Source organism: Moschus berezovskii, chromosome 11 (genome assembly GCF_049115385.1).
Source record: "Moschus berezovskii isolate FMDL1 chromosome 11, NW_MosBer_1.0, whole genome shotgun sequence".
NCBI lineage: Eukaryota > Metazoa > Chordata > Mammalia > Artiodactyla > Moschidae > Moschus > Moschus berezovskii.
The window spans coordinates 35,001,174-35,010,143 of record NC_142470.1 but is presented as its reverse complement, the minus strand read 5'-3'; the positions used below and the strand labels follow the sequence as shown (position 1 = coordinate 35,010,143).

Sequence of the window (8,970 nt, the reverse complement as noted above, 5' to 3'; positions counted from 1 at the left end):
TGTATATTCTTTACATCTTTTTTTGTACCCTGTATTTCCTGTGAATCAGTAACGAGATACAGAATTTTTATCTGATTCAGGTTCAGCTTTTGGCCAGAATGCTTAATAGACAGTGTTGTAGACTTTCATCAGGAGGCATGTTATATCTGAATGCCTCTCTCTGTGATTTTATTGGCCATAGATATACCATGATTGATTCAATGACTCTCTTGCTGCTGCTGCTGCTAAGTCACTTCAGTTGTGTCCGACTCTGTGTGACCCCATAGACGGAAGCCCACCAGGCTCCCCCATCCCTGGGATTCTCCAGGCAAGAACACTGGAGTGGGTTGCCATTTCCTTCTCCAATGTGTGAAAGTGAAAAGTGAAAGTGAAGTCGCTCAGTCGTGTCTGACTCTTAGCGACCCCACGGACTGCAGCCTACCAGGCTCCTCCATCCATGGGATTTTCTAGACAAGAGTACTGGAGTGGCTTGCCATTGCCTTCTCCGAATGACTCTCTTACTGACAGACAAAACAGAATAGAATTTAAGGTAAAAAGCATTATAAGGATAAAAGTGGGGCATTTCATACTGATAAAAGGAACAATTTACCAAGAAGATGTAATAACTGGGAATCTGAATGTTTTCAACAACACAGTCTTAAAATATATAAAGCAAAATCCAAAAGAGTTACAGAGAGAATTTTACAAATCCATAAAGATATTTTCTTGATTTGTATCATAAAATATGGTTAGCAATAGCTCACCCAGGGTCTCAGAATGCTTTTAAGATGCAGCCATTGCAGACTGACTTCCTACTTCTAGTCTTATCCATCCAATCCATTCTCCACACTGCAGCCAGAGTGATTTCTCCAGAGCACACACTGGACCATGCTTAGAATCCCGCAGTGACTCCACAAAGTGCTAAAAGGACTTTGTTGCTCTGGCTCCACATTTGTCCTCAGCCACCTTTCTCACCACTCCTGCTTCCCCTGTCTTCCCACCAGTCATGCTGCACTGGTGTGCAGATCCTCAGTATGAACCACGATTTCTCCCGCCTTGGGCTTTTGCATATGCTATTTCCTCTACCTGGACACTGCTCATCTGTCCTCTTCTCCTCCTCCCCCTATTTTTTTTGTTCTTCTTCAGGATAACTCCTTCTAATCAGTTAGGGCTCAGCTTAGGCATGACCTTGTCCAGTGGTCTTTCCTGGCTCCTCCAGATAGGGGGTTCCATTACCCCCACTGTTCCCTAACACAGAATGTATCAGTCTGCTGACCTCAGGCCTTTTCACTACTCTAGACTGGAAGTTAATCCTGAAAGGCCAGGACTGTGGAGGTTTTTGGTTACTGTGTTCTCAATCCTTAGCACATGCCTGATATACAGAGAAGCTCAATAACTGTATTAAATATATGAATAGTGAGCAGAGGGAGGGATTATATCATTGGGAAAGAACACAAGTCTTAAGATGGTTAAGAAACAATTCAGAATCAGATGGAGGAAAACTTCTTAAAGTCTGGCCTCTTAACCAGAGCTCTGGCCCCAAGGTCTCAGGGAACCATAAAGAGCTGCCTAAAACAGAGCTGCCCATGTCTCTCACATGCGAAGAGAAAAAAAAAGCCAGATGATCTTTGGGAGTTTTATAAGCAAAGCAGTGCAAATGGGAGCTTCTTGGAGTTCTTCATCTAGGAGAGTCAGTGAGCTGGGTGGTCAAAAGCATCGAGGATGGTGAGAGGTGAGTGTGTTCCTAACACTAGCCCTGCCCTCCCGGGCTTCTTCCCCCACCAAAATCCACGCTCAGTATGTGCTCAGGTGACCCTAGAAAGGGGCCTGCCTTCCCCACCCCTCTCCACTATGCCCTGCAGGGTGAAAGCGGGTTTTCTGGATCAGAAAACTCCATCCTGGGATGGGGGAGGTTACTGGGGGGGAGGGGACAGTGCAGAAGGGCAGGGGGATAACAGATGAGGCTAAATTAATTTTGGAAACCATTAAATCTTTGAAATGAGAGTGTTTTCAGCAGGGACAGTGAATCACTGTGATTTGCAGAAACAGGCACAAAGCAATTAGCCATCTGGATGCTGTGGCTTCCAGTACCCCCAGCGGAAACTTCAAGTGAGCGGAAGGCTGGTCATTACCCAGTCCAGACCCAGTTCTCCAGTCCCCACAGATAAGTCTGTGCCTCCAGCCAGCTCGTAGCCCAGAGGCCTAGGACAAAGGGCAACTTGGCAAGAGTCACAGAAAAAATGGCAGGAAATGCAACACCAGCCACAGGGAACCAGCACTACTCCCTTCTTCCTGTGAGCTCCCCTCAAAATCCGTCCTGACGGAGTTAGTTCATCCACTCAACACGCATTTGTTAGTCACCTACTATCTCCCAAGCTTTGTGTTAGCACATAGATTACATCACGACACACACATGAGGAGTTCCAAGGATGGCACAATTTCAAGGGGATCCATGGTAGTCCATGTGAACAATACTTCCAGAAGTTATAAAGCAGGGGAGCCGTGCTGGGAGAGATTTTCATCTTTTTTTAATTAAACAAAACAAAAAAACACCCATTATAAAGAAACTGTTATCTTTTTTAGTCAATGAGGAAATAAAAGCTGAAAGAGAAGGCATAAACGTGCTCAAGGTAAGTTGCACGATTAAGAATGGAACTCAGAATCCTGTGCCCTTTCCTGCTGCTGCTGCTAAGTCACTTCAGTCATGTCCGACTCTGTGCGACCCCACAGACAGCAGCCCACCAGGCTCCGCCATCCCTGGGATTCTCCAGGCAAAAACACTGGAGTGGGTTGCCATTTCCTTCTCCAATGCCTGAAAGTGAAAAGTGAAAGTGAAGTCGCTCAGTCGTATCCGACTAGTAGCGACCCTGTGGACTGTAGCCCACCAGGCTCCTCTGTCCATGGGATTTTCTAGGCAAGAGTACTGGAGTGGCTTGCCATTGCCTTCTCCGGTGCCCTTTCCTAGATGAGCCTTATTTGCCAATCGCTCCTCTATCTGGCTCACCAAGCTATGAGAACCAAATACTACACGTGGATGTGAATGGATTTATAGAGTGCCGTACACAGTGGAGCTATTTTTATAAGGCAGTTACCCTTCCTCCTCTGACGCCCTGCCATCCTCAGGCACTGTTCCTCCATTCATTCCTAAAACTGCCAGGGAACACTGGTCAAACCCTTCCAGGAAAAGGGTCAGCAAGCCTCTCCAGAAGGAAGGAGCACGTACAACCGACCAGAAAGAGGGCTTCCGCTCAAGAAAGCCTGACTGGTCTGAACTGTGCTGTGATTTGCAACCAGCAATGGTTCTGGCCTGTACCATGTGTGGCAAAAAGGCCAAATGGAGCAAGATGCTGCCATAGGAGCCAGCTTCCAGCAAAGGAAGAGAAGCCAGGAAGGAGATACCACCTAGACTGACAGGTGCCCGGGTCCTCTCGCCTGTCTGAGTGGAGGTGGGACCGATGACCAGCCACTTCCTGCTCCATGTGGGGGTAAAGAGTTGCCTCTCCAGTGCCTCAGCTAAGCGCTACTTCACCCAGCTCAGGACTCTGCTGAGGCTTAGGAGGCCCCAGATCTGGACAGTCAGAGGGTTTTCCTTTGCTGTCTGCATCTGCAGTTCCCCCAGCTGCTGCTGGGAGTACCAGCTCTCTGACCAGGGAAAAGTTGAGGGGTATGCAGAGAGCCCAGACCTGGAGGGGATTACCTGGATGAGAAGCCCAGCTCTGCCTCTCCCTGGCCAAGACCTTGGGTGAGGCTACCGACCTCTCCCCTCGCTTTCTTCACCTTTAAAATGGGATTAATACTTCTGGCCTCACCAGGATGGTGGTGAGGCCTGAATGAGATCACAGGTGCCATTGGGGAACAGGCAGGTAATGGAACCAGTGAAGAGAGTTTCTGCAATCAAGTTTCCTGATTTACCATGGCTGCCACGTGGAAGGCAGGCTCAGGGTTGCCAGATTTTCTATTTGTCAAGAAAAATCAGAAGTCTGGGTTTTTTACGTGAACTTGTTCAACTGTCAACAGCTGGTGAGGGCAGAACAGAGCATACCTGCTGGTGATCAGTGCATGAATTCAGGTGATGCCCCCTTGCCTGCTGGCCTCTGGGCTCACTATGTATTACTTTCCTTCCTCCTCTCCCTGCTCTGCTTCTGGTTGGCTCCCTAAGGCACCGCCCTCCCCAGGTGGTTATTGTTACCACACTATAAACTGAACTGGGGTTGGCTCAGCCCTGGCTGTGGCCTGAACCCGAGGCCCTGGAGCTGAGCCAGGATCGGTGTTCTCAATAGAAGCAGGCCCCATCCCAGACAGCCACCTGGAAGGCCCACCAAGCTTCTTCCCCAGGAGGGTGAGGTCAGGGTGAGGAACATGGATCTTCAGCCACAAAATGAAGGAATGAACAAACAAACAAACAAGCCACTACTGCCTGAGGCAGAACTTTTCTGGACAGTTGAGGGGCAGGATCAAAGACTCTGCTCCCCTCAGTCCTGTTGATGGAGCTCCTAGAAGGCCTTTTGCAAAGGTAGGCGGGGCTTTGTGCTGGGAGTCCTTGAGGAACACACAGGCTCAGGGCCAAGCGAAGCCTGCCGCCTTCCAGCCCCCCATCTCCACTTCCAGCCTCTGATTAGAATCAGGCTGCAGCCTCCTCCCCCAGAGCCTTCCAGAGAACCGGGCTGGGACCGCCGGAAGCTGGAGTGCAGGGCGCGGGGGAGGGAGGGGTGAAGGGGTGGGCTCTTGCATCAAAGTCCTTCCCAGAAAGGGGCAGCTGCTTCCTAGCACCGGGCCTGCTGGTCTCCCCCACCCGCCCTTTCCCGGACATCCCGACGTCTCTCTCTGCTGCCTTTCCCAGGCGGGGCCGGGCTGGTCGAGGCCTCGGGAGCCCTCAGTGAAGCCACAACGGGAAGCACTTGGCCTCGAGACACACCCTCGCGTTCCCTCTTGGCTGTTCCTGGGAAAGGGTGGCGGAGAAGCCCCCACAGAGCCTCTGTCGTTCTCGGGGCACTTCCCAGTATATCCGCCAAGTGGGGAATCTAGCAGCCCTGGTTCCTCCTCCGGCTTCCCCTGAGCCCCTCTCCGGAGGTTGTGCCCGGCCGGGGCTCCTCCCCTCTGCAGCTTCGGGACCTGACCTCGGTGCCCACCAAACGGACCGTGCAAGCTCAGCCAGCCAGACATCAGATAAACCTGAACTGAGGGGCATTTCACAAAGCCACTAAAGGATAAACAAGGGCTGAGAAACTATTCCAAACTGGAAGAGAATATGACAACTAAATGCAATGCGTGCAAGGTACTTAACCTCTCTGAACTCTGATTTCTCATACAGACAATGGGTCCTTGTGAGGATTAAATGAATTTACAGTCCATGTAACATGCTTAGAGCAATGTCTGACACAGAGTAAACACTACGTATTTATTATTATTTTTCACCTATCATCACGTCAACCCTCTCTTTTAGCAAGTGAACCTCCAGTTACTTAACTCCAATAATAATATAGGGCTTCCCAGGTGGTACAGTGGTAGAGTCCACCTACCAAAGCAGGAGATTCAAGACACGTGGGTTCTATCTCTGGGCTGGGAAGATCCCCTGGGGGAGGAAAGATCTGTATTCTTGCCTGGGAAATCTCATGGACAGAAGAGCTTGCTGGGTTACAGTCCATGAGGTCACAAAGAGTTGGGCACGATTTACCAACTAAACAACAAATATAGAGCAAGGTGGGATGCCCAGGGCTCCAGGGATCACAGAAGCAGGCTGACTGCCAGATTTGGAGCCATGAGCCCCTTCCAGTCAAGTCCTAGGAGTGGGAAGAAGTCAAATAAAGGCACCTCCTTACTTCCGGGAGTCCTCACTAATGTCTGATTCCCTTCTATCAGGAAGTCGTCCCCGGGGGCCTGGGGTTGTGCCCACACAGCTGTCTCCTCCCTTGAAGGGAAAGCTGTGATGGGAACACTTTTCTTTAGGGAGGAAATGGGCAGGGACTGACATTTGTGTCCCACCAGTATGCAAATCATCTTGTGAGACAAGTGATTTTGCATCCTGTTCCCTCTATCACATTTCCCTTGATGTCTGGGGGAACCTGTTGGGGTGGTCAGGGTCAGAGAGACTGTTCAGGAAGCTCCTGATCACCAGCCCATATACCCCACGAGCCAGAGGGCTGGTGAAAGCCAGACCAGTAGGCTGGACATCCTGGTCTTGGCAGCTGAAAAGGGAACTGGCCTAGGTCCCCTCTCCAGCCTGGTTCCTCCAACCAACAGGGAAGAGAGAGGAGCCCAGTGGAGCAGTGTCTGGGGAGCCAGTCACCTGGCTTCCAGGGCTGACTCAGCCCATAATCCACTATGGACAAGTCATTTCTGTCTCGAGGTCTTAGTTTCCTGATCTATAAAATGAGACAGTTAAATTAAATCAATTGTTTGCAACTTGGGGAACATAGATCCTTAAATGATAAATGGTTAGGAGGTTGGTGCTGCCCACATTTGCATGCACATGTCTATGCATGTGCGTATTTTTCTGGGGAAGTGTGCAAAGCTGTCATCAGTTAATGGTGAGGGGAGAAGTCTGATAATCAGACAAAAGGTTTGGTGATCTCTGTGGTCCCTTGAGCTGACTGCTGGGTAGATGGAAGCTTCTTGAAGACAAGGATGTGACTTATAACAGCATAACATGGTATCTGACACCCAGGAGGTGCTCATTAAGTATTTCCAATGAATGAATGAAATTCTGGGTAAAGATGACAGCAAAGGATGGAGGTGTTCACCAGGGTAGAATCCCAGCTATGTGAGTTGAGGTGGCCAACAACGACAAGGCTGGGGAGGGGACAGGTGGTGGGAAATGAAAGAAACGTATCTGAAAACCCACCCTGGAATGTGCACAGTCCGTGGGCTATCTTCTGGCTTGGGTTTCTTATCTCTACCAGATACACACATCTCTAGCTCCTCTTGGTTCCTTAGGGAAAACTGAGCCAAGCTAGACTCAGCCCAACATACAGCAACTAAATCGGTTTGGTTGCCACAATTAAAATCCTCAAGTTTCTCCAACCAGAAAAATCCATAGAACCTAAAGATTGTAGACTCCCTGCCTGATCTCTGAGGGTCGCTAGAGCAACTGCAGGAGTGAGAGTAAAGCAGTGAGTGAGTGCTAAGTCACTTCAGTTGGGTCCAGTTCTTTGTGACCCTGTGGACTATGGCCCACCAGACTTCTCTGTCCATGGCCTTCTCCAGGCAAGAATACTGGAGGAGTTGCCATCATTCCCTTCTCCAGAGGGTCTTCCCGACCCAGGGATCAAATTCGGGTCAGCAAACTTGGGGGCAAGCCAACTCCTCATCCAGGACACCACCAGCTTTGCCACCTCAGCCTCCGCCCTCGTGGCCCCACTGGGACCCCTGGCTGAACTCCTTCACCTTGTAGCATCTTTGGCTTTCTCCAATCACACCTTCTCCTTTGCCTACAACTATACACTGGTTTCTACGGTGGCCTCTCCTGGCGTTAATTAAAATGCCTTCACAAGTTTTTTTATGGCCTGGTTAAATGCTTGTGATTTGGTGTTATGTGAGAAAAAAAAAGATACAAATTGTGTATCTATGGTAAAGCCTCAACCCCCTAAAATAAACTAATATTAATAGGAATATGGATGCTGTATACATTACAATGTTATATGATTTATATATTATATATTTATGTGTATGTCTATTATTATAATACTTCAGTGCTGTGTCTTAAGACCATATTATTTCTCCCATATTTCTCCATTCAGGAAGTGTGTTTAAGTGAGAGGCATGCTGGGAACTCAACAGCGTGCATGGCAGGGAAGACTGTAAACAGGAAAACCACATGGTCTGGAACACCGATGTTCTGGGCAGGCATGCTGTGGAGCTGGCTAAAGGAAGCTCATTCGGCCATCATGCTCTTGGGAGGCCAGGCCTGGGAAGAAAGGTTTCAGCTCGTTGCGCCCTTCCAGGGAAGACCTCAGCCCACAGGGAGTAGAGAGGCGGGGTGGGTGCAGGACCCAGCAGGATCCAGTTATCTTGCAGAGGGGGTGCCAATGGCTAGAGTCAGGTCTGGGGCTCAGGATTGAGGCTTCCACGCCTGTAGACCAGGGGCAGAACAGTTGTCTCTAGGGCAGAGGCCAGCACCCAGCAGCAAGATAGGAAGGAGGAAGGAGTCCCCAGTTGTCCTGGGGCTCACCTTGTAGGCTAGATACAGCTGGGAAAGTTTTTGAGGAAGAACTGGACATCATCTCCCTCTTTCTCCTCTGCAGGCTGACTTCTAGCCTGACCTGTTTTCTGGGACCATTCTCTTTCTAGAGCCCCATAGGCCTCCTTCCAGCAGCACCAGTGTTAACACTGCAGGGGTGGGGGAGGGCCTTCCTAGAAGCTTCTGTACCCTTGGTTTTCTTGACCTCCAGCTGTCAGTCATTGTTCCCAGTGGTTACTCCTTCTTTTCCTGGGTACCCTTTACAAACCCTTCCCTCCCTGCTGGGGGTACCCCACAAGGTTCAATCCTTGGGACTATGCTCTTCTTTCTCCAGGGGGTGTCTCTTCGAAATCCACACCGTCATTATGGTTGTGGCTGATGTCTCCATGCTTACAATGGATAGTGAAGGAACATGTTCACAGGGTCATGGAGAGATTGTTTATGAGATCCTCGTCACTTTACAGAGGAGGAAAGGATCTAGATGAGTTAGGTGACTCCCCGCAAGGGTCTCCCATCCTAGGTACCACCTTCTCTTCCACTGTGTCTCCATCTCCCATAGCTGAACTGCGAGGTATTACACCAGCTAAAGGAGCATTTACAAACTACCAGTAGCCTGGAAAGAAACCACCACTTAGTCATGCGTGGGTGTGAGCAACTGGGTTGAAGACATTCCCCCTGCCCAACCCCACACCTAGTCCACACCATCGCCAAACTGTCCCAACCTGTGTCACGGCAACTCCCTGGCCTTGGGAGAAGTCCCGAGATGGTGGTATATCTTCCTTTTCCTTTGTTTTTCTGCCCTTGCTGAGAGCATT

The 8,970-nt window shown here is 49.8% G+C and overlaps 1 long non-coding RNA gene across 1 annotated transcript; it reads left to right on the top strand.

Annotated features, from left to right (window-relative positions):
* Positions 1–4,190: 4,190 nt before the first annotated feature.
* Positions 4,191–7,844, top strand: LOC129540101 (uncharacterized). Its single transcript, XR_008682566.1, has 3 exons — positions 4,191–4,492; positions 4,820–5,254; positions 7,716–7,844. It is a non-coding gene; the product is annotated as an uncharacterized LOC129540101 (long non-coding RNA).
* Positions 7,845–8,970: the final 1,126 nt, after the last annotated feature.